An 18,657-nucleotide genomic window follows, 5' to 3' on the forward strand; every position below is an offset into this window, starting at 1 on the left:
GATATGAGGTGACATAAGCAACAATAACTAACTCCAGATAGGTCCAGGTTGAAAGCTCAATAGAACCATAAAGAAAAGCACAGCTGGTGTGGTGGTATTATAAAACCACAGAGAAAAATATCCATCTTCCCGACCCCTTCCTCCACTCACTCCCCATTTTCCTTCCTCTCCTGTTAGGAAGATTTAGACATACCTCCCAACTCCTCCTTTTCCCCTTTTTTGTTGTTTTCTGACCAGAGAGCCCTCTCATCAGTCTGACCTATTTCAAACTACCTCGCTGCAAAATTAAACCCATTTCATTTCCATTCCTTCATTAACTCCTATTTCTTCAGCACAGCTGGATCTCATGCAGTCCTTGAAGGAGAGAAATATTAATACATGGGCTCGCTTTTAAGTTTCTTATACAGAATTGCCAGCTTTAACAGTTCCTTTCATTACAAAGGACATTTTTTAGTGCCCTGTGGCTCAAGATGTGTAGAACCAGGCCCTTGGTGTCTTGGACAGATTTGCATGTGAATTTTACACATATTTGCATTTTTTAAAAGATTTTTTAAAAATATATTTTATTGATTTTTTTATTTTTATTTTTTACAGAGAGGAAGGGAGAGAGATAGAGAGTTAGAAACATCAATGAGAGAGAAACATCGACCATCTGCCTCCTGCACCCCCCCCCATTAGGTAGTACATGCCTGTAACCAAGGTACATGCCCTGACAAGAATCGAACCTAGGACCCTTGAGTTCACAGACCAATGCTCTATCCACTGAGCCAAACCTGTTTCGGCTGTTTGCATTTTTTTTACTAGGACATACTATATGTATCTGTAAGTGGTGAGAGTGTTGACAATATTAGCAAACTAAAGAAACAGATTGAGCCTGGACCGCATAGCTGATGGGACAGGTAGCAAGGAGAAGCAAAAGATTTGGTCTCCTCTGTCCTCTGGGCCCAAAGATCTGCCTGGCTTAGCTCCCTATGCCCTGAGGGCCCCGGCAGTGCTCTCAGCCAGAGCTCTATTCTCCTGTCTGTCCCAGGGCTCTGCTTTTGTCTTTTTTCCCGGGAATCTCTGACTCATTGACACATTATGGCTCCAAGTAGTTCTAGACCTTCTCTCATCAAACATTTTCTTTTTATATAAATTAACAAGAGTGGTTTGGAGAGAACGAGTTGGAGAAAAGGTATTGGGTATTAAACGTCCAGTCCTAAAATAAAAACTAAATTAAATTCTCTTCTTCAACAAAGAATGCGTGGGCTCCCAAGTTTGGAATGTAACATTTCTCAGAACAGAACAATGCAAACTGCTCAAAACTTGACAGGAGAAAGGAAATTAGATAATTATTGGCAATTTTTTAAAAAAAGTTTTTGCCCATATATTTAGAAACGCCAAAGAATTAAAACTTATCCAGAAGAAAAGATAATTTTTGGAATAATGAAATTGACTTACCTTTCAAGTGTCCATTTCTGAGTTTGCTTCTGGGGTAACTGATCGAGGTAAGTTTCATCCATATGTCAGCCTAGTTATATGTGAAGAAAGGGAGGAGATGGCAAGTGAAGAGAAGCTACTGCATAGTAAGTGTTGGTACAAGTTCATACAAACCTTTTTAGAAATCATTTTGAGACCCAAATTGCATAGGCTCAAATATATATGGTCAGAATTATGTAAAAGCCATCTGCACTTTAGTTAGTCTACCTAATTATATTTTGTTAGCGTTACTGTAGACCTAGATACTGTATAAATATATTCCTGCATCCCAAGAAATGATTACCTTTACCAAAACTTGTGAGATAGATACTAGGACAGAGAGAGAAAAATTGTCTTTTCTGTCTCTGGTTTTGCAGACCCAGACACAGTAAACCTCAGCTTGTGTGGATCATCCTGATTTCAAGAAATTGCCTGCAGTCCCCTGGCATTCCTCCTGCCTCATTTTAATAGCATCACGTACCTATTTCAAAAATGAAGCAGCAGTAGAAATGTTCATCCTGCACTCTCTCTTTTCTTCTCCGTAATAGATTCAGCATTTTTGAGAAAATAATATCTTTATGTCAGTGAACAAAGAGGCCTTTATAGGCATTTCATTAAATCACAAAACATCCTATGACGAAAGTACAGGGTACTATTGTTATCTTCAATTTCCAGGTGGATAAGTGAGAGGTAGAGAAAGTTTAGTTACTTTGTTAGGATTATATCCAGCTGCTGACTAACAAGTTGGCCTTGCAAGCTTTAGCCTCTACTCTTCATATATATATATATATATATATATATATATATATATATATATATATATATATATTATTGATTTTTTACAGAGAGGAAGAGAGAGGGATAGAGAGTTAGAAACATCGATGAGAGAGAATCATCAATCAGCTCCCTCTTGCACACCCCCCACTGGGGACGTGCCCACAACCAAGGCACATGTCCTTGACTGGAATCGAACCCGGGACCTTTCAGTCCGCAGGCTGATGCTCTATCCATGGAGCCAAACCGGTTTCGGCTATCTTCTACTCTTTACCCAGACTCCAGGCCACCCTATTTGAGACTGTCTTGCTCATGCACAACACACCTTAATGCTGGAAGCATCCATGCTGCTTATACGTTACAAGCATTTAGTCATCAAATGTTTTGTGAGGTTAAAATTTAAAATGTATTTTGCTTTTCAGCCTTTTGGTTAAGATGAAGTCTAGTACCTGTTTCTATCAGTATAATATCTGATACATCCTCTACTTGAAGATGACATATTAGACATAGTACATGTTTTTAGTCTTTTGGATTGGAAGAGTAAAACTAGTGAATAGGATATAAATAATTTCGGTACAATATAGATAACAAAAGGTTTTTTACATAGACTTTGAAATTAGCCAGACTGAACTCAAATGCAGGCTCTGCTGTTTATTAATATTCTTATAATAAGGACATTTGTAAAAGGCAGATAATAGCCATGTCATGGGGTTGCTGCAAGAGGAAATCAACTATGTACATAATGGGCACAGCAGTTTAAACCTTGTTTATTATCATTGTTGATCACGTAGAAAATTGCCCCTGGAGCACCCCATTGTGGGAGAGGGGATGAGAGCTTAAGCATGCTAGGAGAGGGAGACCTACTCCAGGCAGAGCTCATTGCACAAAATATTCAACATGGATGTATCTTAACATATTTTGAAGCAACAAACTCAAAATGCTGCAGGATGTGTTGTTCTAGGAGTCAGTGGGAAGTGACTCCCTAGCAACGTTGACTCCCATGTAATGAAGTTAGTATGTGAAAAGCTACTACACTGAAGCATGAGCTGTCACAAGTGACTGAACTTGCCTAAGAATGTCTGTGATTTTCTCATTTATGAAGCAGCAACATTATTACTCTTCACCATAAAATATTCATTTGACAAAGAAATCATTGTCATAATTAGTGGAAAAATATAAAATATTCATTTTGTTTTCATTGTACTTTTGAAAGGGGAAAAAAACATTATAAGGGGAAGAATAGTCAATTAGCATTTAAATAAAATATATTATTTTTATTGAAATCAATTTATATTAAAGAACTGTGATAAATGTACTTTGTTTTGCTTTTGGTAATTTCAAACTTTTATCAATAACATTATATAACTGTTCTTTGATGCTTTTATCTTCCTGTGTCTCCTTCCTACTTGAGGACACATTTGCAGGGCAGGGTCTTACTGGCTGCTGCTATCAAAACATGAGGAAGAGAAGATTCCTACTTGTCAATGCTCAGGAAATGAGCTTGCCTGCCGTAACTTCTCGTTTCCAATATGCAGTTACATGGGTCAGGCTGCGCGTGGACATGGGAAATCACTGTTCCCAGAGAATACATAAAAGGAGACAAAATGTCAACTTATTTGGGCAGATATCGACAATGTTTCTCTAAAATTCTATTGACAGTATACCATGCCAGTAACAACAAGAATGAAGCTAGCTTATTTTTTCCTAGATAAGAATTGTATCTGAAAATTTCCCTCCATATCCCACAAAGGAAACATGCACAATCTACATTGGTTGACACAGATTCAAAGTCATAGTAAAATTGTGAAACTCCAACAGTTAGCAGGCCTTTGTTAAACGTATATGTGGGTAGGTAGTAAGATACGGTCAGCAATATAAAATATTATGAGTGAAATAAACAACCAAAAATTGCTCCACAGTTTTAAGAGTTCCGTTTTAGAGTCCATTTTTTAAGTGGAAATGCCAATGGTAGTGCTCCAATGCGAACACCATTGTATTTTATTTCCTTTCCATTTATGTTTATCCTAAAATTTTCCATTTTATTTGTTATGAAAGCTTAAGAAATTTAAGTTCTCTGAATATAAGATTCCTTCTCTATAAAATTGCAATGATAATAACGATGAGAGTGATGGGATAATGAGAGATATATACACATATCTCCTGCCTTACTAATGAGAGATTAGTGATATTATTTGTGAATACGTTTTACTGCCTAGTACATGGGAAGTGTTCAATAAAATGTGGAGCATTCCTTAATTGAAATCTTAGAAGAAGTCAATAGGTCAGGGGGGAGGGACATATGTAATAGTTTAAACAATAAAGATTAAAAACAAACAAAAAATGTTAGCAGTAATTTTTAGTATATATTTTAATAAATAGAGATATACCATTTAGATGGCAATTTTTTGGATCTGCCAAACTAGAAATATGCAAAATGAAATATGAAAAAAGAAGGGCATTACCACACACATCGCCATGTATTATTCCTTAGTTGAAGACAAATTTTCCTTCCTTTAATTTAACACAAACTGTTATAGTCTATAAAGACTTAAACACTTCAAAGTATCTTCACTTTATTTGCCTTGCTATCTATTAAATTCCTTACAAGGGCTTAACTGACAGTCTTAAGCATTATACTTGTAGGGAATATTTGCATAGCAAAAAAAAAAAATCCCTCTTAAGTACCCTCAAAAATATTAGCAAATTAAATCCAACAGTGTATAAAAGCAAATATATAGCACTGGAGGGGCCTGGTGCATGAATTCATGCACCAGTAGGATCCCTTGGCCTGGCCTGCAGGATTGAGTTTAAACCAGCTCTCTAACATCCCCTGAGGGGTCCCAGATTGTGAGAGAGATGTACAATCAGAGCCAGGGAAGGATGAGGGAGGTTGACCACCAAGAGAGAGCTCCAGAGAATGTCCAGCACATCTCATTCAGTCCTGATTGACCAGACCCCAGCAGCAAGCTAACCTATCTTAGTCAGAATGTCTGCCACCTGGTGGTCAGTGCATATCATAGCAAGCAGCTTGAGTGGCCTTAGCATATTACACTTTGATTGGTTGATATGACAATCAGGCAACCGGACACTTAGCATATTAGCCTTTTATTATATAGGATGAGCAGTTTTGTCCCCAGAATGGTTCAAACTTCAAAAATATACATATGTCAGAGCAGGGGTTATATGGGAAATCTCTATTTCTTCCTCTCTATTTCAATTTGAAGCTAAACCTGTTCTAAAAATATAAATATTTAATATTTTAAATCAACTCATGTTTCAAATGATCCACAGATACTTTGCTCTATAGACATTGCTCAAAAGCAGTTTGAACATATAACATATAAAGATGCCTACTCTGTTTTTTCTTTCTTTCTTTCTTTCTTTCTTTCTTTCTTTCTTTCTTTTTTTCTTTCTTTCTTTTTTCTTTCTTTCTTTCTTTTTTTAAGACTTGCTTGGATTGAGAAAGAAACCAATTGATATTTTGCTATTGTCCCTTCCAGAAGCTTGACAAAAATGAGACTATCATATTAAATCATGTCAGTGGCCATAGAAGTGATTATATAAAGAGGTATGCTGTCTTTATCAGTGGTAAATTCCACAAATCTCGGGTTTTCTTATGTCAAGTGTTTGCATTAAAGTTGCCAAAATTCTGGTTTAATGAAGATATACTTAGGGTCTTTAAAATAAAACTAGGGCTTACTTTGGAAGAACACTGTCCTTTGATTTACTTCATAATTCAAAGAATTTAAATTCAACTCTATACCAGGTATATAGATACTTCCTTTATCCCCCTATCCCAGATACACACACACACACACACACACTTGTATGGTTTTGACTTAGTTTTTCTTTCTTCTTCCCCCCCCCCCTTTTGTAACGCAACAAAGATTTTTTTTTTTGTTTGCTAACTTGTCTAATTTTTAATTTGGGATTAATGCATTCCAAGTCATGGCAACTCAACAAGGTTAATTTGGGGTTTGAGATTATTTTAATGTGATTCATCATTTAGTGATTCCTGTAAGAAAATTGCATTGACACCCAGTTCTAAGATACTGTAATCATCATATTCGAATGTTTCTGTGATGAATGACAAGCATTCATTCACCAATTAATCTCCTAAATGTTTCCAATCAATTAATTTCCCAGCAGTGGAAAAAAGGGATCTACATAGATAGCAGTTACTCCATTTGATACGTGTGCTTTATCTGTGTATTATGAGAATAAATTACTTTGTATTAAATATCTGTCCCTATTGTATATAAGTTTTTCAGCATAATATCCTTTTCCCAGTGACAAAATTTAAAGGAAAAAAAAGGCAGTAGTAAAATATAATGGTGGATAAACATAAAAAGAAAATGACTGCAAAGTACGATTATTTATTTACAAGAAAATTCTCTCAATAACCATTTGCATAGCTCCAATATGAGTTGCCATTTTATGTTGTTTGTTTGTGTTTGCTTGTGTTTCTTTGTATTCTTATTTTCTTAACCAGCCATTATTTCTTTCCAGGAATAATGCCTCTAATTAAGATAATCTCTACTGGATACATAGAAATCATAACAATGTAAACAACCAGACATTTATTTAGTGCTTATTCTCTCTCAACTGCTCATTATCACATTGAAACCTAATTATCTACCAATGAGCTCATCTTATTATTAATTTCATTTTACACATGAAGAAACTGAGTCTCAGAGGATTTCTAAATTGATCAGGCCACACAACTAAAAAGAGAAGGAACCAGGGTTTTATGTTAGGGTTATCTGATTCTAGAGCCCATTGCATTTAACTTTTCACTATATTCCATATGCTATTGTCAAAAACTCCAGTTTTTCTGAGTTATAATTAACTATAGATACTTACCACTCATTATTGCTTCAGCTGTGCTTTTTGATATCAACATTAGAGTGCTTTATTTAAATAAAAGTAAATGTTCAAGTATTAAAGAAAATGTTGTTTTATTTTAACACAGATTATAATCTGGGGCAAAATTCAAAATACAAATACTAGGTACAGCCTGTCCATGCATCAGTAAATGTTCTGTTATTTCTATGATTAGTTTTGGTGTTGAAAATCTAACCTCTCCAAAACACTACGCTTTAAAGATCTTACTAGAAACCCATGAATAATTTAATCAATTAGTATTTGTTATTGGAAATTTGAAGGCCAGTAGTTTATCCTTACTATAGCTATTTTTAACCAGTAAGAATGGCTGTGCTATCAAAAAGAAAAGTTGGGGTTTTTTTGCGCCTTTTTTGTTGAGACAATAAATTCTTTGTAAGTTTATTATCTTTCCTTAAAGGAAAACCAAGTAGATGTATGTCATGTTGACTAGATAGAATCTTATTTTTGAAGTCAGAATAATTTTCAAAAGTTCCAATAGAGATATCTTTAGCAAACATCAGTAGCTCTTGGTCAGCCTGATAGCTTCCAATTAGATAACTAAATATTAAATACATGTTATTTTTATTAAATAATTGATGGGTCAGTAGTTTCTTAGCCTCTTTTTGGACACTAATGATCTAAAAAGCTGCATAATAAAGAGACTTATTAAAAGTATTTTGTAATAGATCATGTGTACTTCGTTTCAGAAACTAAAACATTGAAAGATAAAGTGTTGGTCATGTGGATAAAAAATGTACATGGAAACACTTATTAAATTATTGATCAAAGCTATAAATGCATTACAAAAGTGTTGAACTTTCTCCTGTCTGGCCCAGATAGTAAATATTTTGGCTTGCAGACCAGGTGGCTTCTGTCATAACTACTCCACTCTGCCACTGTATTGTAAAAGCAGTCATAGACAGTTCATGAACTAATGTGCCTGTGTTCCAATAAATTTTTTATTTTAAAAATTGGACAGTGGGCCATGAATTATATTTTATATAGCAATTCCAATTTATCTTTAAAAATTAATCAACAGTCAATGCTATGTTATATAACATGAGCATAGAAGAAAATCTGTGGGGAGTTTCAGTCATTAAACAACCAAAAAATTAAATATTCACATAACCATCTACAAGCCAACACCATTCATAATTGTATTGTGAATTATGTGATGTAGATTCTTTAATTATGTGAATTATATGATGGTTCACGGATGTGTGGTTACCAGTGAGGATTTAGGTAGTGAAGAAAAGCTGCCAAGATAAAACATTATTTTTCAGATCTTGAACAAAGAAAAGGACAAGCCTTTCTGTCATTTTATACATCTTTTTTTTTTTTTTTGGTGCTTACTTAGATTTGCTTCTCTCTATAGCCTAGCTAACTCACTCACTATTTCCCTACCCTCTAAAATACTTTTTTGTCCCTTTGTCTTCGATCTTCTTCCCTCTATTAGGTTCATCTCTATGCATTGCCATCATATCCATTCCTCAATTTCACCATAAAATATCATCCTTCAGAAAGCATTTTCTGATTATTCAAACTATTCCTCACTGCTGAACACCCAGTTCATTCTACACCACTCACATTCTATTAATAACACATTAATATCTATTAATACCACATTGTGTTTTTTCCCATTCCTACACTAGCTTTTGAATTACTTGAGGGCCTTACTTATTTCCATAGCTTGATGTTTTCTAGCCACCAGATCAAAATCATTGAGACGCAGAATAGTATCTTTATATATAAAAACCTAAGTGGCCTTTATGACCAAAAGACCGGAATGACCAGTCACTATGACGTGCACTGACCATCAAGGAGCAGACACTCAATGCAGGAGCTTCCCCTTATGGCCGGTGTGTTCCCACAGCCAACTGCCTGCAGCCCTTCCCCCCAGCCAGCCAGCCCCCTCATAGGCTCCCATCTGGGAGCCAGCTGGCCAACCTCCCAGAGTCCACTCCCTGGTTGACCAGCCCCCCAATAGGCCTCAATCAATCACCAGCCAGGTTGAAGGACCCTACCCATGCACGGATTTATGCACCGGGCATCTAGTATCTAATGAAGTTATTAAATGCCTTCAGTAAAATTGGAACAAAAGAATAAGCTCTTATTCCAGGAAACTACAATAACAAGTGTTTGAAACATATTGCAACCAAGAGTTAAATAATCTATAGTCTGCAGCTGTATCCAATATTTTAAATTTAACTATTTTAGCTGATATTTCCATTTTAATTGGACAATCATTGTGTTGGTAGTATTCACCTTGACCAACGTCTTTGAGCATTTGCCTACTGTTCTTACAGTGATGTCATAGTGTTAATTCAGTATAAAAAAAAACTATTTAATTACTATCAAGGTTTTCTGAGCTATCTGAATGTGAAAATACATCCTAATCTACTATATTGCTGACTTTTATCTCCACAGGAATCTTTCAACTTGTCATCTAACTGTAAATGTTTTATGAATTTGGTAACTGTTATTCTCTACTTTCCCAGCTTTATGCTTCTGGGTTGGAGAACTTTCAGCTCCAATCAGATGTTTGTATGTAGTATCTATGTTGCCCATATTTCATTATTATTTTTTATATTCTATATGTGATCTGTGCATCTGTGACCACCAGAGAACACATAGATAGTTGACATTTGTGCTGTTTATCAAATGTTTTCAGTTCTCCTGCTTTCTTGCCTCAGGATAATAATTCACTGCCTGTCCCATTTGAGGGCGGATGGGACCCTGTGACTGGTTCTAGCCAAAGATTTGTGAGCATCAGTGAAGCATGCCACTTCTGGGGGGGAAACTGAATTGTCAGTGTGCAATCCACAGGCTCTTTTATACTCGGGCATGGTTACTAACATTATTCCAAGTGTTTGGGATTCTGTCAACCTTGGTCTCTGAGTGACGAAAAAAAAATTGCAAGTATTGCTGATCTATGATGGACACGTAGAATAAGAAAAATATAAATATGTGTTGTGTGAGCAACCAACCTTTTGTGATTCATTGTTACCATAGCATAACCTAATCAATCTATTCTGGATGATACAGAAATCAAAACCATATGAGAGACACTGTTTAAAAAAAACAAAACACAAACTAGTCATGCCATAGTGTATTAAGGAGAGCAATTTGAGGTTGAGGAAACTAAAAAATGGCAATCCATGTTATGTAGTAGCAACACACTTGATGAGGCAATCACCTGAGATAGTTTGAAAGTCAGAATACAGCGTTAATGATGTTGTAGTGGTTACAAAAGACATAGGATATCAGAATGGTAATGGTCATTGGTGTTTGCTATTAGCAGCATTTGACAAGGCACTGCAATTAAGGAATGACTTCGGTAAATAATTAGGCCGTTTGAAATCAGGGACAAAGGAGCATACAAAGATAGTTCAGAAGTAAGTAAAATTTTAAATTGGAAGTGGCTACAGATTCTCAAAACTAAGGAGATAATGATTAAAAGGAGAAGTGCTATAAACCAAAATATCAAAGTCTACATTGGAGGAGGAGAAAACCAATTGGAGAACCATTATACTGATTGTTAAAGCCCCTGAAATAATTATTTTTCCCCAGACAATTTCTTTTATTGATAAAATTTTTTCAGGAAGAGTTTTAGTGGTGTAGCATGCCCATTAAAGCTGAAAAAAAATTGAATTATTTGTGATTAAGTCCAAATAAAGAGACGTGTCCCTAACAGAACTGTCATTGTAGTTATTGGCACCTGGGACTGCACAGGAGCTAATATATGCTTTAAACTTTAAAGTGTTGTCTGTTTAAAGAATTTTTTTTAAGTATGCTGTGGCTGTTCAATACATCCTGCATCTTTCAATTAGGTGTTGAAAAATGGAAATTTTGTATTTTATACTATATCATTTAGTGTACCTGTTTTCACTTGTCTTTATTCTCTTCTAACAGGCAAAAAAAAAAAACAAAAAAAACAAACAAACATGTATGCATTTTACAAGAGACCATTAGGTTTCATAAGTTTGGCAAGTAAAGAAGTTAAAAGGAATGACAGCACATCGAAAACTGTACCCTTAGGTGGGTGTGGGACAAGAATAAAAGGACTAATAGCTGAAAGTGCATGCTAAAGCCAGACACTCTGTTATTTTGGCCTCGAGACTAAGCAAAAATAAAACATTCAGTGTAATATAATCTATATACTCTGGATGCCAAGCAATACTTTAATGGCAGAGTTGTTTTTCTTTATGTCCTGGCTATTTTACTAAATCTCCAAGTAAGTGTTAAATCTTGGTTTTATATCTTACAAGGCCTTTGGCATCTTGTAAGTCGTTTTAAAATCCATTTGGGGGAGATACTGTGGAAAGATATCCACTCTTAGGATACTATGTTCGATTAGTTTCCATCAGAATGTTAAGGAATGCACTTCTGTTTACAATAAAACAGAAGTGATTGAAGCTCAGTATAAAGCTGAATTTATCCCAATTTGGGAATACTGAGGCTCTCCTTCCACATAACAGGAAATCACCAATGTCTCAAATTCATGTAAAGTTATGTAGCAGAGAAGAGCACAGTCTAACATGACAAATACTTAAGATAAATGATGAAAGAGAAGAGGGGAAACATGGAATAACTTACATGCAAAGAAAAGACTTTATGTAACAATTTGAATAGGTTTTGCAAACAGACTCAGAAAGACAAAGAAGGAATTGCCTCCTTAAAATATATGTACAGGTAAAATCAAGAGACTTCCAACAAGCCAACGTTGCAATATTCATCTAATAAAATTTCAAAACAGTAAAACATGTGGAAAACAATGATTGATAATTAAAAATTTTCTAGAATCGAAAAAGTCAAGATTTCATGAGAAAATGCAGTAAGTGTTAAGCCGGAAATTGTGAAGTGGGAACAAAAAAGAAAAAGCATATACATTGATACAATATAGTGATTATTAAAAAATATTGAGACTAACAATAAAATTCTAATAGCTATAAGTGTTAAGGACAAATTAACAAATATGGAATACAAATGAGACTATCTGCATTATATTTTTTATCAGCAATATGAGATACAAAGAGAAATGAGACAATATTTTTGAAATGCTCTGTAAGAATTCTTTATACCTGAAATTCCATAGCTAGAAAATTGTCATTCACGACAAAGTATAATATAGACATTTTTTAGACTACTAAAAATAAGAGTATGTATGAATGCATCATCAAAAAAGAAAAAAAACCTACTTGAGAAAAGCTATTGTGGTCAAAAGAAAAATAAGACAAAATATAGAAAAGATGAAAATAATGAAAACACATTTAAGTCCAAATATTAATAATAATTATATGTGCAAACTAGGGACTCAGTGCATGGAATTCATTGTACCCTCTCACAGTCTGGGCCCTCCTGGGGGATGTCTGCCTGCAGTCTTAGGCCCAGTCTCCCTAAGGATCAGGCTGAAACTGGCAAGTAGACATCCCTTTCACAATCCAAGATCCCTTGCTCCTTACCAGATCACCTGTTTGCTCTTTACCCCTCAGCTCACTGCTCCTTAGCACTGCCGTGTAGGTGGTAGAGGCTCCCACCACTGCAGCTGCACCTGCCAGTCGTGAGCCCAGGTCCTTGCTGAGCAGTGTTCCCCCGTGTGGTAGCACACTTACTACCAGGGGGCAGCTTCTGCATTGAGCGTCTGCCCCCTGGTGGTCATTGTGCATCATAATAACCAGTTCTGGTTGTTCTCTCATAACAGTTGTTTAAGCTTTTATTACGGTATATAGATTATATTTGTATGAATTTTAACTGATATTAATATATATTAATGGATTACAGGGAGATATAAAGTTCTTCTCTATAGCTTGACTTCCTTAGAGAAAGGATATCATATACGATTAATTCTAGAATATTTTAAGAAAAATTAATGTGTGAAAAATATGAACTAACTCCTGGGGGGAGACATGCAATCTAGAACTCTCAACTAAAACAAAAAGAATAGGAATAAAAAATGCATTTTTATACAGTGCTACCAAATAATAGAATTATCCATTCTACAACTGATGAGGACTGGATTCTTTTGGTATCTTAAATCAATGCTAATCACAAGCAGAGAATAACTAAATATGTCAGGCTAAGATTGAGTCACTTGTAGTGATTTAGGGTTATAAAAAACAGGTTCACTGTATTATTTTACTGATTTTACAATTGGTAAGAAATTCTAAGCACTATTAATGCTTAACAAGAGCCTCGTTTCTTCACATGACAAATCACAGACAAAAAAAGCTAAAAACAACCTTGAAGATGATGATTACTCTCCACGATGAAGGCACTATAATTAAAAATATATGCATTTGGAAAAAATGTCTGGAAGATAGAAATTTAAAATTTGTTTTTATTTGTGTATGAGAACTAATATTATTTAAAAACTACATGCATATACCAGTTTACTTTCTTATAAAAATATCATCCAGGATTTATAAGTACCTAAAATCCCAGGGCATGAATTTTCAATGTGAAAAACTGAAATCACTTCAATTTGAACAAATAAAACCCACTGAATTATAATTTCTCAGGACATTGAGAACTTGTCGAGAATAAAAAGATTAGTTTTAAAGACTGCACTACTTCAGTCAGTCTGCATTGAATTTGGCGTTTCTTTTCTGCTTATGATTAAACTAACTGGGATATGGCAGAGCCATTTTACTTTTATTTTTCCTATTTAGTGTGGTATGGTCATTGATTATTTAGTAATTATCATTTTATGTCATGCTATGTGAAAAGTGTATTCTAAATTGTATAATAAAGATTCCTATATTAAATTCAATGGGACATAATTATTTTTAAAATATATTTTTATTGGTTTCAGAGAGGAAGAGAGAGAAACATCAATGATGAGAGAGAATCATTGATCAGCTGCCCCCTGCATGCACCACACTGTGTACTTAGCCCACAACTCTAGTGCCCTGACTGGGAATGGAACCATGACCTTCTGGTTCATAGGTTGATGCTCAAGCACTGAGCCTCACCAGCTGGTGGGATATAATTATTTTTGATGAAATGTCTTTTATTCATGCAAACATCACTTTTAACAAGTTTAAGATATGATTCATGTATCATACCACTTACTCATTTAAAGTGTGGCATTCAATGATTTTAGTACATTCATAGAGTTGTGCATCCTTCACCATAATCATTTTAGAATGTTTGTGAAGCTCACATTTCCTTTCAAGGTTCACGAGTTCATGCACTGGGCCCCTAGTTTCATATAAATGGAATTGATTGTGTGTGACTAGCTTTTGTCACTAAGAATAATACTTTCAAGCTTCATCCATGTTAATATGTATCAGTTTTTCATTTTTTATTGTCAAACAAATATTCCACTGTATGGAAATACATTTTATCTATCCTTTAATTGGTGGATGGGCAATTGGCTTATTTACACTCTTGGACTATTATTCATAATATTTCTATGAATATACAAGTGCAAATTTTTGCTGGAATATAGGTTTTGATTTCTCTTGGGTATATGCATAGCACTGGAATTCCTGAATTACATAGTTTAAGAATTCCTGAATTACAAGAACTGCCAGAATGTTTTCCAATGTGGCTGCTACATTTTACATCCCTACCAGTAGTGTATCAGGGATCCAATTTCCTTATATCCTTGTCAAAACATACAATTATCAGCCTTTTAAGTTATAGCCATTATATTTACTATTAAGTACTATCTCATTGTGGTTTTGATTTTCATTTCATTGGTTTTTGTTGAGTTTTAATATATCTTTGTACAGCCTAGATATAGATACAAATGTTTTCAATGCTATCTCCAATCTATTTATTCTAAAGACTATTTATTTATTTATTTATTTATTTATTTTTATTTAGAGAGAGTGGAAGAGAGAGGGAAAGACAAAGAGAAATGTTGGTGTGACAGAATCACATCAATTGGTTGCCTCCTGCATGAGCCCCAACTGGGATCCAGGCTGGGGAGGAACCTCAACTAAGGTATCTACCTGGACCAGAACTGAACTCAGGATCCTTTGTTCCACAGGCCAATGCTCTATCCACTGAGCCAAACCGTCTAGGGCAAGATTTCATTTAAAATTAAACCTTGGGCCAAAACTGGTTTGACTCAGTGGATAGAGAGTCTGCCTGTGGACTGAAAGGTCCCAGGTTCGATTCCAGTCAAGGGCATCTACCTTGTTTGTGGGCACATCCCCAGTAGGAGGGGTTCAGAAGGCAGCTGATCAATGTTTCTCTCTCATCAATGTATCAATGTTTCTATCTCTCTATCCCTCTCTCTTCCTCTCTGTAAAAAATCAATAAAATGTATTTTTTTTAAAGTATCTATTTAAAATTAAACCTTGGGTCATATCTATGCTTTTTTTTTGACAACGTGGCACAAACTTCTCTTATAATCCACATTCTGGAACACATATGTTTTAATCAATATATGTTGACTGATTTAATCTTTTCCAAAATATGTAGTGAAATTGTTTGTTACTTTTATCATTAATTTCATTATTCATAAGAGCTTTTCTTTCCAATGTCTATACATGGCTGTCTTATTGTTAATCAGAAAGGCTTTTTAGGTAGGGTTTCGAATAGAGACAATATTTCATAAGAAATTTATAAAATGTGGTCCTTTCTTCAAGAGCTAAACTCCAATAATTTTTAATAACTTAGTTTAATTATAGCTGAACCTCACTTAAATTATCCAAAGCAATTTCTTAACAGAATCTACTGTATTATGCAAGGTATTATAAATTTAGAAATATCTCTATATTCTTTATTTTAGATTTTTTAAATGAATGATTGAGTTTTTAAGAGGCAAAGAGAGCCCTAGCCAGTTTGGCTCATTGGTGGAGTTTCAGCCTGACAACTGAGAGTCCTTGGTTTGAGTCAGGTCAAGGGAACATACCTTGGTTGCAGGTCCTCCAGCCCCGGTCAGGTACTTGCAGGAGGCAACCAATCAACGTATCTCTCTCACATCAATGTGTCTCTCTGTCTCTCCCTCTCCATTCCACTTTCCTTAAAAATCAATGGAAAAATATCCTGGGTGAAGACTAACCAAGAGAGAGAAGAGAAAGAGAGAGAGGGAGAGAGAAACTAAAGTGTTGTCCCAGTTATTTAGGCATTCATTTGCTGATTATTGTGTGTGCCCTGACTAAGGATCAAACCCACAACCTTGAGGTCTCAGGAGGACACTAACCAACTGAGGCTACTCGTCCAGGTCTCTTCCTTGTTTTAATTGAGTAATATTCTTTTTTATTTTAAATATATTTTATTGATTTTTTTACAGAGAAGGAAGGGAACGGGATAGAGAGCTAGAAACATCCATAAGAGAGAAAAATTGACCAGCTGTCTCCTGCACACCTTCCACCAGGTATGTGCCTGCAACCAATGTACATGCCCTTGACTGAAATCGAACCTGGGACCTTTCAGTCTGCAGACCGATGCTCTATCCACTGAGCCAAACTGTTTTCGGTAAATAGTATTTAACCATTTTCGTTGGGTATCTCTTCATGTTCATGGTATTGTCACTTCTTGGAATTCGACACTCCTTACCTACATTCCTAATTCTATTTGTTCACCTCTCTTTCATATATTTCTGATAATTTTGAAATTTCAGACTTAGTTGTTTCTAACCAAGAGAGATTCTTTTACCAACTTAATCATTCTGGTCACCTGTTAACTAGCTCAGACATCTGTCTTTACAAATATCATGTTTATCATTTTCCTGGTAACTTAATTAATTCAAATTGCACTGAGATATATACTCCACATATTTATTGACTGCTCCCAAGTTCTTCCTGAGAACCAGGCCATGTCTTTCCTTTTAAAGTCTAATTCTTCTTCTCACAATGGCCTCCCCTGGGAACCACCCTATTTAATGAAGATATCTCACAAATTTAACTCCACAGAAATGAATCTTTTCAGAAATACCAATGCTACTATTAGCTGAAGTGTTGTAATTTTAAAATTTGTTGGATTTTTCCAGTAAATTCAAAAAGAAAAATATGCATTTTTATCTTAGGATATAAATAAGCAGTGAGTATTTATTAGCCTCTCACTATGTGTTCTGATGTCATAAAAAAACACAAAATGGACTCAGTTCAAATGCCAGTACTGAAAAGAAAAAACAAAAACAAAACAAAAAAAACTTAGGGCCTTAAGAAGGTTTATCTGATCCTTAAGAATAATTTAGATGTTCATGTTCTAAGCCATCCTATTATTCTTCCTTTTTGTGTTTATTTATAAATATGGCTTATAATATATGTATGTACATATATACACACATTCTTATTTATTCAATTGAATATGCGGTTTGTGGAAGCTATCTTTGGTTTGCTATTTAACGATAGATTATGTTGAATAGATCCTCAAAAATACAGAATGAATTAGTGAATAAAAAAAAAGGTATCAATGAGGAATTAAATAGCGCACTTTTATTTTCCTGTAATCCTCACCCAAGGATATTTCTTCCATTAATTTTTCAGAAAGAGTGGAAGGGATGACAAGAAACCAGGGCAGGGAAACATCAATGTGAGAGAGACGCATTGATTGGTTTTCTTCTGCAATCACCTCAACCCTGGGCATGGATTGAACCTGTAACCTAGGTACATGCCCTTGACTGAAACCAAACTGTGACCTTTCAGTCTGCAGCCAGACACTCTAATCACTGAGCCAAACCAGGCAGGGAGAGCACTTTTTATTTTATTTTATTTTTTGTAGAGATGCTGAAGCCCAGAAAGAACCTAGAAAGTTGTTGAAATTTAAAGAGTTGAAGAAAAACGTGTAGGGGAGAAGAATTGCAGATTGAATGACAAATTAGGCAAAAGAAAGCCTGAAATTCTAGGGTAGTCTCATGGGGTAGTGGGAAATTTGGCAAGACTAAAGAAATGGATTTATGTGAATATTAAGTTAGATGTATTATAGGAAGTCAAATTATAAAGGCTCTTAAATTCAGATAATTTAGGCTCCAGTGGTAGGATAAGTGAGAAGTCACTGATTTTTACCCTGGAGAGCAGGCAATGAAAGCAGTAGTTTTAAGCAATATTACTTACAGCTTTTCTGGTAGTTTTCTGTCCTGAAGCTATGTGCTGAGTAAATTGGAAGATTTTTGAGTCTAAGAGATAACTCAAAGCTAAATGTTATTCTCAGATCTAAAGTTTCACTTAGCCTAGATTTTCTGGGGGGGGGGAAAGTGTGTGTGTGTGTGTGTGTGTGTGTGTGTGTGTGTGTGTGTGTATATATATATATATATATATATATATATATATATTTGGAGGTTGGCAAAAGTATGTTTATAATGGTGAGATGGTGAGTATGTAGAGTTTACCATAAGATTTTGTCTACATTTCCTCTTTGGTTAAAACAGTTTCATTTTATCCTATTAATTGAACTACACATTGTTCAACATTAAAGTTTATGTTAAGATTCATCCAGAAGTTTTGAAAGATACTCAGCATGTGGATTTTACTCTTTTTAGACTCACCAACATGTCCCTCTAGCCATAACTTTCCTGGGATCTGTTAAGAAAAGCTGAGGAATGTCTGCTGCCTTTAGTTGCATTGCCTGGCTTGTGACAATCTT

General features: G+C 35.0%; 1 pseudogene; it reads left to right on the top strand.

Annotated features, from left to right (window-relative positions):
* Positions 1–2,642: 2,642 nt before the first annotated feature.
* LOC118709637 lies at positions 2,643–2,760 on the top strand (annotated as a pseudogene).
* Positions 2,761–18,657: the final 15,897 nt, after the last annotated feature.

The sequence above is a fragment of the Pipistrellus kuhlii genome, unplaced genomic scaffold, assembly GCF_014108245.1.
Source record: "Pipistrellus kuhlii isolate mPipKuh1 unplaced genomic scaffold, mPipKuh1.p scaffold_m20_p_1, whole genome shotgun sequence".
NCBI classification, from domain to species: Eukaryota; Metazoa; Chordata; class Mammalia; order Chiroptera; family Vespertilionidae; genus Pipistrellus; species Pipistrellus kuhlii.